Genomic DNA, 15,975 nt, shown 5'->3' on the forward strand with positions numbered 1-15,975 from the left:
AGACTCAACTGAAAAATTGCACAGGTACAGTATATTGACATCCAACGGTATCTTATAGCCCAAAATTTTTATTATTTCTGTGTTTATTATTTTCCAATACTCACTTATTTTTGAACACTTCCAGAATATATGGCTATGATTAACATTTACTGATCCACAGTTTCTCCAATATGGAAGAGGCTGCTTTAAATATTTACTTTTAACCCTAGGGGTAATAAAAAAACGGATCAGGTTTTTCCATGAGAACTCCCTCCATTTCTGAGAACAGGTGGTTGTTTGGTGGTTCCTCCACATATGGTGCCAGTCATTACTTGATATTTCAGTAGTCAGTTCTGTTTCCCATTTAGTTTTTATGTGTTCTGTTGAGTTCTTAGCATTCTCTAGAAGTGAATGGTAGAATTTGGATACGAGTCTCATCAACTTTCCTTTATATGCTACGTTTATCATTTTGATCATTGTGCTCTCATCCATGGAAGGAGTTCCCCTGATTTCTTTATTGTAATATTCTCGCGCTTGTAAATATCGAAAAAAGTCACATCTGTCAAGGCAAAATTCGTCCTTCATCTCTTCAAAACTCTTAAATGTCCCCTCCTTTTCTAAAACTTTCCATGTTGTGATTCCTTTTGATAGCCATTGTTTAAATCCCAGCTCCTGTTGAGCAGGTTTGAAACTGGTGTCATATGCAATCCATTTAAAAGTATTAATACCTTTTTGTAGTTTGGATTTTTTAATAACTTTGTACCATATATCCAGTGTGAAGCTTGTTATCGGGTCCATTTCATTTTTCAGCTTGTTGTATTGTTCTCTATCTCCAATCAGAGTTTGTATTGGAATATTATTTATGGTTTTTTCTGTGTCTTTCCACTTTGCTGCATATATGGGATTACACCAGCAGTAAATATACCTCAGTTGAGCTGATATGTAATAATACTCTAGATTTGGGAGGGCCAATCCCCCCCTATCTTTCGGGAGTTGGAGGATTGTGTATTTAACTCTGGGCCTTTTCCCTCCCCATATAAATCTAGATATTTTCCTGTCCCATGTTAAAAATTGTATTCGGGGTATCTTCACTGGTAATGATTGGAATAAATAAAGTAACCTTGGCAAGACGTTCATTCTTACAATCTCTATTTTTGAACTAAAATCTAAAGGCAATGTGTTCCATCTTTCAAGGTCTTTTTGGATTTCTATAGTGATGTCACAATAGTTTTTTACACATAATGTATTTAAATTTTCTGTAACCATCACTCCTAAGTACTTTATTGCCTTCAGATTCCAATTAAATTTGTATCTATTCTGCATAGTCTTTGTTGGTAAATAGTTAAGTGCCAGTACTTGTGTTTTTTTGACATTTATTTTATATTGTCCTGTCGTTTCACTCCCCAGCACAGAAGAGAGGACAGATCTCTTGATGAAAGGAAGCCGCGGCGAACTTTAAATATAGTTCAACAAACCTTGAGATTGGATTAACACAGTAATTTATTATAAAAGACAGAAATACTGGCCTAACAAAGATTAGTCTTATACTTAGCCGATAAACGCGAAGGAAAACAGCCAAGGATGAAACACGTCGGCTCAGCACGAGGAGGAAAAAGACAGAGAGAGCCAGGCAGCTGGAGCGTCCGCTATATATAAAACACGCGCTGCAGTAAATCCCCTCTTCCCATTGGCCACCGCTGGAAGGAGGCGTAAGCAACGTGCTCTCCTATTGGCGGACCTTCACACAGACTGAACAAACTACGCTACCCATGATACATTTCAGTATTTGTCCATCATCTACAGCTCAATAACAAAACAGTCCGCCGCCATTTTAACAGTTTGAATAAGTCCATGCGGGAAGCGTCACAGTTCGGAGGTCAAAGAAAACGTCATAACTCTAACAATATCCTGAGAAATTTCCATAAAGCTCCATAAGTTCCATTAGTGCAGGAATTGATTGGTTCGGTCGTTGAAGAAAATAGATAATGTCGTCTGCAAACAGTCCTATTTTATGATTTGTGTTTTTAATTTCTATTCCCTTGATTTCTTGTTTTTGTCGAATTGCCTGTGCTAAAGGTTCTATATATAGGGCAAACAATGTGGGGGACAAACAACAGCCTTGTCTAGTTGATCTCTCTAACAGGAATTTATCTGACAGATTACCATTTATTTAGATTCTTGCACTGGGGTTTTGATACAATGTCTTTACACAATCCACTGACTTTGGATTAAAACCAAACCGTTTTAAAACTTGATATAAAAACTTCCAGTTAACGCAGTGAAACGCTTTCTCTGCATCGACACTTATTAATACTGGACTCATTTTTTGTTGTTTTGGTTCTTCTATCACATGTAGAGTTCTCCTAATATTATCCTGTGTCTGTCGCCCCTTTATAAACCCAGTTTGATCCTCGTCAACTAGATCGGCTATCAAATTATTAAGTCTCTTTGAAATAATAGATGTGTATAGTTTATAATCTATATTCAATATTGATATAGGACGGTAATTTTCACACAAGTTCCCATCTTTTCCTGGTTTCAATATGACTGATATGATAGCCTCTGCCCATGATAGTGGCATTTTATTATTTTTTAGTGTCCAATTAAATGAGGACTGGATGAGAGGCACCAATTCTTCCTTGAATGTCTTGTAAAACTCAGCGGGGTATCCGTCACTTCCTGGGCATTTATTGTTCTTCAATGATTTTATGGCCTCATTTATTTCTTCTCTAGTTATGATTGCAGTAAAAATATCATTTTGGGTTGTGCCAATTAAAGGCAAGTCCAGATCTTTTAGGAAAGTTTCTGTTTCATCTTCATTATCTAATGTGGGTTGAGTGTATAGCTCTTTATAATATTTTTTGAATACTCTTTCTATTTCCTCTGGTTTGTGTAGAATCTCTTTTGTTTGTGGGTCCCTCATCTTAAATATTGTTTGTTCCGTTTGCTGTTTTCGTATTCTTCTTGCTAGACATTTTGTTGCCCTCGGTCCTATTTCGTAGTATTTTTGTTTTGTCCGATCTTTGTCTCTGTATCTCACCGCACGGAGAAGGGGACAAATACCTCCTCTGGAAGGAAGGAGCGGTGAACAGTAAGTCATAGTCCTACAAACCTTGAGATTGGATTAACACAGTAATTTATTACAAAAGACAGAAATACTGGCCTTCCAGAGAATCGCCTTATACTTAGCCGTTAAACGCGGAGTAAAGCAGCTGAGGATAAACGCGCGTCAGGTCAGTCGCAGAGAGGAAAACAAGAGAGAGAGCCAGCCGGAGCTCCCACTACATAAAACACGTGCTCCGCTAAATCCCCTCTTCCCATTGGCCACCGCTAGAAGGAGGCGTAAGCAACGTAATCTCCTATTGGCGGACCTTCACACAGACAGAAAAAGACTACGCTACCCAAAATGCATTTCAGTATTTTTCCTCAATCTACAGCTCAATAACAAAACAGTTCGTCGCCATTTTAACAGTTTTAAGTATGTCTATGCATGAAACATCACAGTTCGGAGGTCAAAGAAAACGTCATAATTCTAACAGTTTTAAAAATTTATTTTTCTTCTCAATCTCTTCCAATAGTAGTTCATTTATTCGTTTCCGTATATTTATTATATCCACTAATATATTTGGGTCATTTGTAGCCAGATGTTTCCTCTCCAGTTCTTTCAGATAATCAATTTGTGTTTTAAATTCCTTTGTTTTCCTCTTTTTTATTGCTGAAGTGTAAGATATCAATTTACTCTCAAAACTGTTTTCATTGCATCCCATAGAATGGCTGGGTTCACTTCTCCATTGTCGCTTTCTTCTAGATAGTTCTGTATTTCATGTTTTATCCAATCAGTTGTTTTTATATTGTTTAATATTCCTACATTTAGTCTCCACACTGTATTCCTTTTATTGTTTCCTATCTGTATTGTCAAATGTAAAGAGTTATGGTCAGATACGTCCGCTGTGCCAATTCTGCACTCCCTTATTTGTGTATATCGTGTATGTTAACAAAGAAATAGTCAATCCTTGAATATATTTTGTGGCGTGCTGAGTATAATGTGAATTCCTTTTCTTTTGGGTGTAGGTATCTCCAAATATCTATCATTCCCATTTCTTTTAGAACAACTTTGGTAAATCTTGATAGATGTGTGTTACTCCTCTTTTGGCTCGTTGTATCCAATTTTTGTTTAAGAATCATATTCAAATCTCCACCACAGATTAAGGTTCCTTCTGTTTCTACTGCTATTTTATTTAAAATAGTTTGCATAAAATGTTTTGCTATTGGGGGGTGAGTCTATGTTGACCAGTGTAACAATCTGGTCTTCAAGTTTTCCTTTAATTAACACATATCGACCTTTATTATCTCTTATCTCGCTCATCAGTTCAAATTTAACAGTATTCGATATCAGTATAATAACACCTCTTATTTTTTTATTAGCATAGGAACTATAATAAGCATTTTTGTAACCACATTTCTGTCACGGCTGGGAGCCGGTGCGTGGAGCTAGAACCCAAAAGCAGACCTCAAGCAGGAAGTTGTTTGCAAACTTCAATGTTTATTGAGGGAACAGGGAAAGGGGAGCTGGAACGGTGACGGGACCCGGGGGAATCTCAGGGGGGCCTCTTGGAACCGGGACGGGACCCGGGGGAATCTCAGGGGGGGCCTCTTGGAACCGGGACGGGACCCGGGGGAATCTCAGGGGGGGGCCTCTTGGAACCGGGACGGGACCCGGGGGAATCTCAGGGGGGGGCCTCTTGGAACCGGGACGGGACCCGGGGGAATCTCTGGGGGGGCCTCTTGGAACCGGGACGGGACCCGGGGGAATCTCTGGGGGGGCCTCTTGGAACCGGGACGGAACCCGGACGGGGATCTTCTTGGAACCGGGACAGAACCCGGACGGGGAACTTCTTGGAGCAGGCGTCGGAACGGGAACGGGAACGGGAACGGGAACCACCCCGGGGAGGACACTCACCCCCCGGGGAGGACAACACCGACTCACCTCCACACGGAGTGAAGACTAGCAATCCTCTGGCACCGGACCCTCCTCCCTGCAGGGCTTAAGACTGCTTGACAATCACTCAGCTGATTGCCTGCAGGAGTGCCAGAGAGGATCCGGTGCTGGAGCGAGGTGTGTGACTCCTGACAATTTCTTTAGCTTTTCATGTTCACTTCTGTCCAGATGGGTTTCTTGTAGGAATACTACATTGGCTTTTTCTTTCTTTATTCTTCTCATGACCTTTTCCCTTTTAACTGGTGTGTTTAGACCATTCACATTCAGCGACATTAATGTGACATTATTGTATGCCATATTCAACTGAAAAAAACATTTCCCCTGATATAAAACAACTTCAAAACATTTAACAAATAATAACAATGAACTTAGAACTTGCTTCCAATGGGGGAGAGTAAGCCTTACCCTCCCATGGTCCCTGTTGGTGGGTGAAGAGTAAAACCCCACACGGGGTGGGGGCCCTTCCCTAGACTTGTAGGTACAGTGAGCTACACTAAGTCTGGATATGTCCAACATTAAAGAACGTGCTCTCATAGCCGGAGCTAAACATTTTAAACCACAAACATTATTTTTATCAGTATTTTTCTCCGTGATTATTTTTGATTTGTGGTCTTTATAACTTACTCACTGATCCTAGAAGGTGTGTCGAGTCTGTTGCGCCTTAAGCAGGAGTCAGTTAACCAGCTGGTAGTCCTGTAGTATTTCCCTCGCTCTCAGCGCGGTGCTCTGGCTGGAACGCTGCCGCCCCTCCATCCCGGGGTCGTCCTCACATCAGTGCCGGTGGACTCGCTTCGGACGTCGACTTCGTATCCGCGTTCCTTCATGTCCACCGCTGCCTCTCTGGCTGACTCGTACGTACGAACTCCGCTGCTCCAGTGGATCCTCATCTTTGTTAGCGGTGTTTGGAAGCGGATGCCGTTTTCCTTTAACTTCTTTTTGATGTCGATGTATGATTTTCTCTTCAGGACAGTTTCAGTGGGGTAATCATGGTCAAACCAGATACGTTTTTCACTGACTGACACCTTTTTTTGCCAAGCTTTTTTAATAATCATTTCCTTTGTTTCATATTGTAAGAAGTTTATAACTACGGATCTCGGAGCATTACCTGGAGGAGGTTTCCTGCCGAGGGCTCGCTGAGCTCTTTGTATCTGTAGGGGCGTCCCCTCCGGCAGCTGGAGCTCAGTTGTTAGCAGGTGGATGATGTATTTAGTCATGTCACTGCCTTCCACATCCTCAGGCAGGTTGAAGATTCTCATGTTATTTCTACGTGACCTTGTTTCTAGGTCAGTGACTTTGTCTCCCAACCTGCGGGAGAGCTTCTCCAGCTCCGTCAGCTTGTCCCCAGCCTCAGCGCTCCACTCCTCCAGCTCCGAGACCCGTGTCTGGGCCTCTGATAGGCTCGTCTTTTGTGACTGCATCTCCGTTTTACTTTCATCCAGTTTTTTGTCCATTTCTTGTCAAAGCAGCCATCTCTTGCTTCAGCTCTTGCTTGAACGTGTTAAAGTTTTCCTGAAAGTCGTTTTTGAGGCTTTGTATGTCGCTGCGTATATTAGCCAGTCCTGCTAGCAGCGCTTCCTCGCCGTGTAAGGCCGCAGGTGTGGTTTTCCCCGGTCCGTCATTATCGTTTTCTTCCATTGTGTCCGGTCTGATAGCTGATTCGTTCCCCTTCTGTTTGTGTTTGCCACCTTTCATGGCAAAGTTGTGTCGTCCAAATGTTGAGTTATAAAGGTAATATATCGAGTTTAGTTTCCCGACCGAGAGAGCTTTTAATTATGCGCCTGGTTGCATCAGCGTCTAACCGGAAGTCCCGGTTTAGGGTCTTGTGCATTTAGTTTAGTTTCTCTCAGCTGATGACTTTCTTGCATCGCAAACCAGGACAACTGGGATTGTAGGACAACTCGTCCACGGATGAGATTTCAGAATTTATTTGGATTAATCCTGTACAATGTAGTTAATTGTGCCTGCCTCTTTAAGAGGCGTCGCACAATTATTACAATCCTGGGAAAGCGCCGTTTTTTTTAAATATTATTCTTCCTCTGCCGCACAAAGATTGCCGGACTACTAGTCCCGCACCGTTTGGAGTACGTAGACAAAAAGCATATCGCTACGTAGGGAATTATCGGGAATCCTGTGCATCCATTTGGATTATGGATATCGCAAACGGCTTCCGAACAACACGTAAAAAACGGCGATGATTTTTACATCCGCTTAACATGGGAGCCAAGAAAAAACAGAAAAAAAATCACACTTTTTCCACGCCACATCACGTCGCCAAATCTTCAGCTACAGACTCCATCTTACTCTTAAAACGTTGCCGCGCTTGTCCTCTATTCAGATATGTTCTCGGAATTTCCAAAAGTTTCACCAATTTTACAATTTTACATTGTGAGCCTTCAAATGTCATCAACTTTTCCCTCCTTTTTCCAGTTTTGTATGTGAAAAGTTAGAGTGAGAAGATTTCGGTCAGAGTGAGAGAAACTGCCGTTTTACAAACAAAAAAAAGTTTTTATCTCGTCACCACAGAAACATTTCTTCGTCTTTCTCAACATATTATACATCAAAATGTAGCTACAGGCGTTGTGCTTCTCACGAGGGGCCACTTTTGTTTCAGAGAGACACAGTTCTCCCTCCAGGGGACTTAATTGATAGGGAGCGCAGGATTCTGTCTCATCCGCGCCAATACATTTTGACGAGTCATTTTCTCCCCAAATCCCCAAAGTTCAGCCATTTGTTTCAAGTCCTCACGGGGAGACGGAACCTCGTGAGGACATGAAAACCACACCGTACGTCCTTCAACTTCTCCCGACGCCCACGGTGAAGGAATTTTTCACCCAAGTGTCACGGTTCTCCAACTATAAGCAGTTGTTCGGGACCTGCATTTCTGCTTAAACACCTTCTTCCCTCAGATAACGTCTCATAGTCTCTGCCACCTGCAGCAGCTTGTCAATCAGGAGCCGGCTCCATGACATCACACAAGCTGCTCCCAATCTGCCTGGCAACACACACGGCTCCTCTGATTGGCTGGACCTGTAACATGATGGTTGACCACACAGTGCTCACACACACATGGTAGCTTAGGCACCATACTTTTCAATGCATTTTAATGCTGATGGCAATGACTCAGCATCAACACTTGTTAGCATGCCAATTAGCATGCTACAAAGTTTGTTCAATTGAGCTGAAATTTGGAGGGTGGCCTCATGGGGGTGCTGCGATCACGGCGCACTAGCTAGTTAGCCGCCGCGCTAAGCTAATTGGCCTACCATCTCAGAATGTGACGTAACTCCAGATTCCAGGTCAGCCACACCTGGGACGTATCCTCTGCGCTTTTCAGGCAAATCGCAGGTGTTAGCATCGCATGCTAACAAGTTTGTTCAAATGAGCTGAAATTTGGAGGGTGGCCTCGTGGTGGCACTGCGATCGAGAATCACTAGCTAATGACATGGTTTCCACGCACTTAAATCGCTGGTGTTAGCATCGCATGCTAACAAGTTTGTTTAAATGAGCTGAAATTTGGAGGGTGGCCTCGTGGTGGCGCTGCGATCGAGAATTAATAGCTGACCACATGGTTTCCACGCACTTAAATCGCTGTTAGCTGTTAGCATCACATGCTAACAAGTTTGTTCAAATGAGCTGAAATTTGGAGGGTGGCCCCGTGGTGGCATTGCAATCGAGAATCACTAGCGAATGACATGGTTTCCACGTACTTAAATCGCTGGTGCTAGCATCGCATGATAACAAGTTTGTTTAAATGAGCTGAAATTTGGAGGGTGGACTCGTGGTGGTGCTGCGATCGAGAATCACTAGCTAATGACATGGTTTCCACGCACTTAAATCGGTGTTAGCTGTTAGCATCGCATGCTAAAAAGATTGTTAAAATGAGCTGAAATTTAGAGTGTAGACTCGCGCTGGCGCTGCGATCGAGAATCACTAGCTAATGACATGGTTTCCACGTATTTTTCACACTGCCGCGGCCTCGCTCGGCAGCAGGGGGCGGCAGGTGGCAGGCACAATAAAATTTCCGCGGGAATTTTCTAGTTTTACATATTATTTCTAATTGATATAGGTTTCATATATCTAGTATATGTCCATATATGTTTAGTATAGTATCATGTGGCTTTGTTTCTTTGTTTGCCATTCTCTTAACGATAAACAAATGTAATAAACTAGAGGAGCGTCATCGCAGCACTGCAGGAAGCAGCAATAATTCAGATCTCAAAACCAATCACCTGACACCACAATGTCTGAATATTCCAATAATCTGGCCCAGCCCAAGTATTTTTGCAGTTTTAATGTTCTCAGCTTTAACTTTTCCTCGTTAACACCTCTGTTGTCCGTGCTCGATGCGCTCATTTAGGTGTGTAACAGTTAAATACCTCTCAGTACACAGTGACTGTACTTTGAAAACTAATCCTTTAAATAAATAATGTTGAAAAATTAGTAGTAGAGGAAATGTCTGGAATTACATGGACGACACGTGCACCGTTTATACACATTTAAATACACACTTTAATGTATTTTATAATCACAAAAATTTAAAATTAAAAACTTAAAAAAAAAGTAAAAGTCAAATATTACTTTACTGTACTCACCCTTGCTCTCTCCAAGACATCTGGAAAGGTTCTTGTGCCAGGCCAAAATTTCTGTGTAAGTAAGTAAGTAAGTAAGTAAGTAAGTAAAACTTTATTTATAGAGCGCCTTTCTCAGACCAAGGTCACAAAGCGCTTCACATTTTTAGTAAAAAAAATAAAATAAAATAAAACAGGAATAAAATGCAAATACAGATTTAAAAGGCCAAAACAACACATTGATATACATAACATCCCTAAAAGAACTAAGCGAAAGCCCGAAGAAATAAATAGGTCTTTAGTTGACCCTTAAAGGAATCAACAGACTCAAGAGAACGCAGAGAGAGCGGGAGATCGTTCCAAAGCTTAGGAGCAACAGCCTGGAAGGACCTGTCTCCTCTGGTCTTGAACAGAGTGCGTGGAACCATCAAGAGGTTTTGATCCACAGACCTCAGAGCCCTGGCTGGGGCGTAAGGCTGGATCAGGTCTCTAATATAAGAAGGAGCCTGACCATGCAAAGCTCTAAAGGTAAAAATCTGAATTTTGAAATTGGTCCTGTAGGACACCGGCAGCCAATGAAGAGCTTTAAGGACGGGGGTGATGTGCGTCCTCCTGTTTGTGCGGGTCAGGATTCTCGCTGCAGAGTTCTGCACTAACTGCAGGCGAGACAACTCCTTCTTGTTCAGACATGAGAATAAACTGTTACAATAGTCTAAACGCGAAGACACAAAAGCATGGATAATCACCTCCAAATCATTTTGTGAGACCATTTTCCTGACTTTGGAGATTCTCCTCAGTTGGAAAAAGCAGTTCCTAGTCAGCTGTTTACAGCGTTGCACCAGCGACATGTCTTTATCAAGAAAAACACCCAGGTTTCTTAGGTTCAGTTTAACAGACTGGCCTAAGTCACCTAAGTGCTGGGTTATCCCTGGAATTAAATCGTCAGGGGCTATAACCAATGTTTCTGTTTTGTCTATATTTAATTGCAGAGTGTTTTCACTCAGCCATTGCTTGATTCCAGCTAAGCAATGGACCAAGGAATCAAGCCTGTGGAGCTCAGTTGGCTTAAAAGTGCAGTAGAGCTGGATATCATCGGAAAAGATGTGGTAGGAAACATGACAAAAACTCTGGATGATTTTCCCTAACGGAAGCAAATACAACAAAAATAATACCGGACCTAAAACAGAACCTTGAGGGACTCCACATAACACGTCTGCTGATTCAGACCTTATCTGGTTTGCTGTCACACTGAAGCTGCGACCAGAAAGGTAAGAAGTGAACCACTGAAGAACTGATCCTGACAGTCCTACTTCGTCCCTCAGTCTTCTCAGCAGGATCTGGTGGTCGACAGTGTCAAAGGCTGAGGACAGATCCAGGAGAACAAGAACAGTGCACTTTCCGGAGTCAGCGGACATCATGATGTCGCTGGACATTTTCAGTAGGGCCGTCTCCGTAGAGTGATGTTTACGAAAGCCTGACTGAAATGTCTCGTGCATGTTGTTTAGATCCAGGAATATTGACAGCTGTTCCGAGACCACCTTCTCAAGGATCTTGGACAAAAAAGGGAGCTTGGAAATAGGCCTGAAATTACTGAGCTCAGTCGGGTTTAAGCCTGCCTTCTTAAGTAATGGCTCTACTATGGCATGTTTAAAGGCATTAGGAAACACGCCTGAGGAAAGCGAGAGGTTCACCATTTTGGTGACCCAGGGGCCAATTACCTCAAAAACTTTACCAAAAAGCCTGGATGGGAGGACGTCAGATGAGCAAGAGGATGGCTTCATTTTTGTCACCAATGTTGAAATGTCAGCAAGAGACACAGACTTAAAGGAAGACCACAAGCTAGGGGCCGGCTCAGTGACAGCAGGGGGACCCCTCAAAACGGGAGGGATTTTCTCCTTGATCAACTTAATTTTCTCAATGAAAAATCTCAGGAAGGAATTACTGTCTGCTTCACAAAATACAGGGGTAATTGGAGCATCCGGACAAACAAGAGAATTTATAGTGTCAAACAAAACTTTGGGATTTTTCTTATTTAGTGAAACCAGTTTTAGGATGTAGTCCAATCTGACATTCTCCATCATTTCATTTAGAGACGCCACAAGGTATTTTAGATTAAGTCTGTGCACCTCAAGGTTTGTCGATTTCCACAGACGCTCAGTCTTTCGACAAAGTCTCTTCAGACCCAAGATGGCCTCATTCGTCCAGGGGCACACTGTCTTCAGTATTGACAGGTTGAATTTGACAGGAACCACCTGATCTAAAATTTCAATACAGTGAGTATTAAAACAGTGCATGAAATTGTTCACATCGAGGCAGTCCGTGAACACAAGAGGGTCAAACATAGTAGAAAAAGAGTCTGCTGTATTTGGTGAGATAATACGCCTCTGAGACCTAACTACTGCAGGCTTAGGGTCAGGACTGAAGCTCAGATCAAATAAAACAAAGCAATGATCACTTAAAAGGACATCATTTACAGACAGATTTGAGATGTCTAGGCCAAGTGTAAAAACTAAATCTAAAATGTGACCTTTTTGATGTGTGGGCTTGAAAACATGTTGCTCAAAATTAAAAGCTTCTGACAGTGATAAAAGTTCCATTGCGGAGCAAGACGAGCTGTCATCAATATGAAGGTTAAAATCTCCAAGAATCAAAACAGATTCCAAATTTATTATGGAGGATAAAAAGTCACTAAAATCCTTCAAAAACACAGCAGCAGGGCCAGGAGGGCGGTTGATCAACACACAGTAAAATGGGTTGGAAGAGCCCACCTTGACCATCTGGCACTCAAACGAAGGGAAATCCTGGGTCTGTGACGTTTTGCACGAGGAATTGTCCTTGTGGACAACAGCCAGGCCTCCTCCACGACGAGAGGGGCGGGGCTTCCCCACAGCAGAGCAGCCAGGGGGACAGAGTTCCTTGAGATGAATGAACTCATCCTCTTTCTGCCATGTCTCCGATAGACACATTACATCCATGTCTTCTCTTATAAAAAGATCGTTCAATGAGAAGGATTTATTTGCAATAGACCGTGCATTCAAAAGGCCGAAACGCAACGATGATGACGTCACGGAAGCAGTGCCTGCGGAGGGCAGCGTGATTGGACGAAGGGACGTCCAGCGGTCACGTGAGCTCCAGCTGGACCATGCGGTGAAAGCCGGTGTAAACACGGAAGCACGTGGACGCGAGGGGAGCCAGTACTGACCACTGCTCCAGCGCTGAGAAGGCTCCAGGACACCCGCTGCAGTCCGCGCGGGCAGCGGCGTGGGCGCGCCGTCACACAGGAGCGGAATCCGGCGTAAGCACCGCGCACGTTCTCCGTGGCCGAGGAAGGCAGAGCCTCAGCGGGCAGCAGCGCGTCTTCGCCGAACCTGGACTCCGGAACGCGAGCCTCTTTTCCTCGATTTCCTGCGGAATTTCCGAGGTGCCCGACACAGCAGCAGGTACTCAGGTGAGTCGGGGGCGATGGTGATGGGAGGAGGAAATGCTTGTTCGTACCCGTCCCGTGTACCAAACAGGTCCTCCATAGACTCTTTAATTCTGAACAGAGAGTCCCGATCATAGATCCGCAAGGCAGAGGCACATCCATTAGAAAAGCGGGTTGATATGATCAAATATGCTGTTGAAATGACCATTAAAAATCTGTAGAGCAGGAGGCGAGCTGAGGCACTGCCAGTCACAGGCGCCATCTTTGTCTCAGTATGTATTGTCCAATCTCTACAGCTGTTCATGTAAGGAACAACCCGTGTGACCCGTCTGTAATTGCGGCTGGCCCTGCTCCAGGTACATACCCCTATCTTACTTGTTGTATTCCGCAGCACAACACAGCGCCTCCATTGGTGGGAGGGAACCGTGTCAACGCGCGATGAGCAGCGCCAGAATACCACGTTTTAAACGTTGTTAATATATAATTAACTTGTTTATATAAGCAGTATTGTGACATGTTAATGTTTGAATATGAGAGACTGTGAATAACAGATAAAGGAAGAGATCTAAAGAGAAATAACCTCCATTTTTTAAAAATGAAAATCATTTCACTTCTTGTGATAAAATACAGAAATAAATATAAAGATTAGATTAAATTGCTACTAAATCCAGGTGAAGTCAGCATAAGCATGCAGAAAATCCACAGAAACAACATCAGTGATCAAATTAAAGTGTCTGTCTGTCTGTCTGTCTGTCTGTCTGTCTGTCTGTCTGTCTGTCTGCCTGTCTGCCTGTCGGTCTGTATCTGAAAGTGAGATGAACACTAAATAATAAGCATGAGCGAAACCAGTAGGATTTGTTTTGAGATGTGGCATCGTAATTGTTCGGTGATATTAATTTTATATTCTTATAAACCATAGTATTTCTCAGGCCCCGAGCTGAAGAGGGCCCCGAGGGACGGCTGACTTCAGTCAATGACAAAATAATGTAACTGCTTCAGACGCTGCAACGACAGCGCATTGAAAAAACCCAGCACGGGGCCCTTTCAGAGTGGTCACTGGCCAGTTTCCAGTAGGGGGCCCCCGACAAACGGCAAATATCAGCGACACAACTTGAAACCCCTGGACAAATGACAATGACATGTCAGGAACCTCCCTAATGGGTATAATAGGTGCTCTGATGAGCAATTTCAAATGGCTCTTGTTTTGAAATTCCACATCAGATGTGGCTGATACTTGGTGAGAGGCATCCTGGGGTGGTCTACTATCAGTCTGAATTGGAACGGTGAAATGATAACGTGGAAATCTCATTTAATATCACTTCAAAGTTGGTATAATAGGTGCTCTGATGAGCAATTTCAAATGGCTCTTGTTTTGAAATTCCACATCAGATCTGGCTGATGCTTGGTGAGAGGCATCCTGGGGTGGACTACTATCAGTTTGATGTGGATTGGTTTGATGACAACAAGGAACTTCCATTTAAAATCAGTCTGAAATCAGAGTCATTCAAGCGCAGATAAGCTGTCAGAGGGCTCTTATTTTATACACCTTATCAGGTCTACTATCAATCTGATGTTAAATGAGTCTGAATTTCTCCAAGACCTACTGTTCTACTGGGCCTTTAATTTTAATAACGTGATCAGAGTGGGTTTATATCTATAGTATTATAAGAACATTAATACTAATAATATATAATATTTTATTGATATGCCATTTTATTAGTTTGTATAAACGATAAATTAATTTATTTTCTTTGTTGTTATTAGTTATAGTATTAATTTGTGTTTCATCAACTATCTGAATGAATCTCGTTCATTTAAACGTCACTTTTATTTTGAAATAGGTCTGAGTTTGCTCTTACGGTAATGTATAGTGTATACGCGCACCGCTGAATTGAGTGGGGGCTGGTTGACGTTGTTTTCCGAAGTGGGGGCTGGCTTGACACCAGTGGAGTGTGTGTGTGATTGGGCGTAAGCGTCACGGCTCACTCTGTGACAGTTTTGTTTTGGTCATTCTTGGTGCAGAAGTGATATTTTATGAGATGAATATTTTACAGATTGCTTTCTTGTAGAATAACTTTAAAGGGTAACTGAAATGTTTTTCAGATTTCATCTTTAGAAAGAAGAATAAATATGCTTTCGAAAGGTATATAACATTCCCAGATAAAAGTCCGAATTCCGACCCTTTTAATTGACTTTACATGATGCAGCAGACGACGGTATATTTGCGGGCCATAAATGTGAGCCGCCTGAGCTAGACCGGATATGACGTACGAGGGGTTATATGTCCCAGCCAAAACAACATCAGCTGATTGAAGAATGGAGGGGTTTGGCGATACAGAAGCACCTAGGAGCGATGTTAGCGAAGATTTAAGTGACGTATCGTTGGTTTTGGACGAAGATGAAGGAGAGGAATCATCGGAGGAAGAATTAGAAGAAAATCAAGGCGTTCAACCATACATGTTTGAGCCGTGAGTACATATTGTGTGTGACCGGGTATTTACCCGTGAGTACATATTGTGTGTGACCGGGTATTTACCCGTGTGCACATATTGTGTGTGACCGGGTATTTACCCGTGTGCACATATTGTGCGTGACCGGGTATTTACCCGTGTGCACATATTGTGCGTGACCGGGTATTTACCCGTGTGCACATATTGTGCGTGACCGGGTATTTACCCGTGTGCACATATTGTGTGTGACCGGGTATTTACCCTTGTGTCAGAGTGGGTGTTTTGCAAAGTTTATTGGTCTATTTGTCTTAAGTTTTAGCAGGTTTTAAAAAGACTTACTGAAAGTTGGGTTTAAAAATCCGTTAAAAAGCCGTTTAAAAATGGTGGGGACAGAACCAGGTTTCAGGATACGTTTCCTCTTCACATCAAAACCAAGTGACTCTCGGATTGCGGGTGCTGTTTCGTAACAGTCATCCGTGAAATGTTGACTGCAGAGATAGGAGGCCTCTGTTGGTGTCCAGTTGGAGCGAGTGCGCTGCACTTGTTTTGTCCATA

This window comes from Blennius ocellaris (genome assembly GCF_963422515.1).
Source record: "Blennius ocellaris genome assembly, chromosome: 4".
NCBI classification, from domain to species: Eukaryota; Metazoa; Chordata; class Actinopteri; order Blenniiformes; family Blenniidae; genus Blennius; species Blennius ocellaris.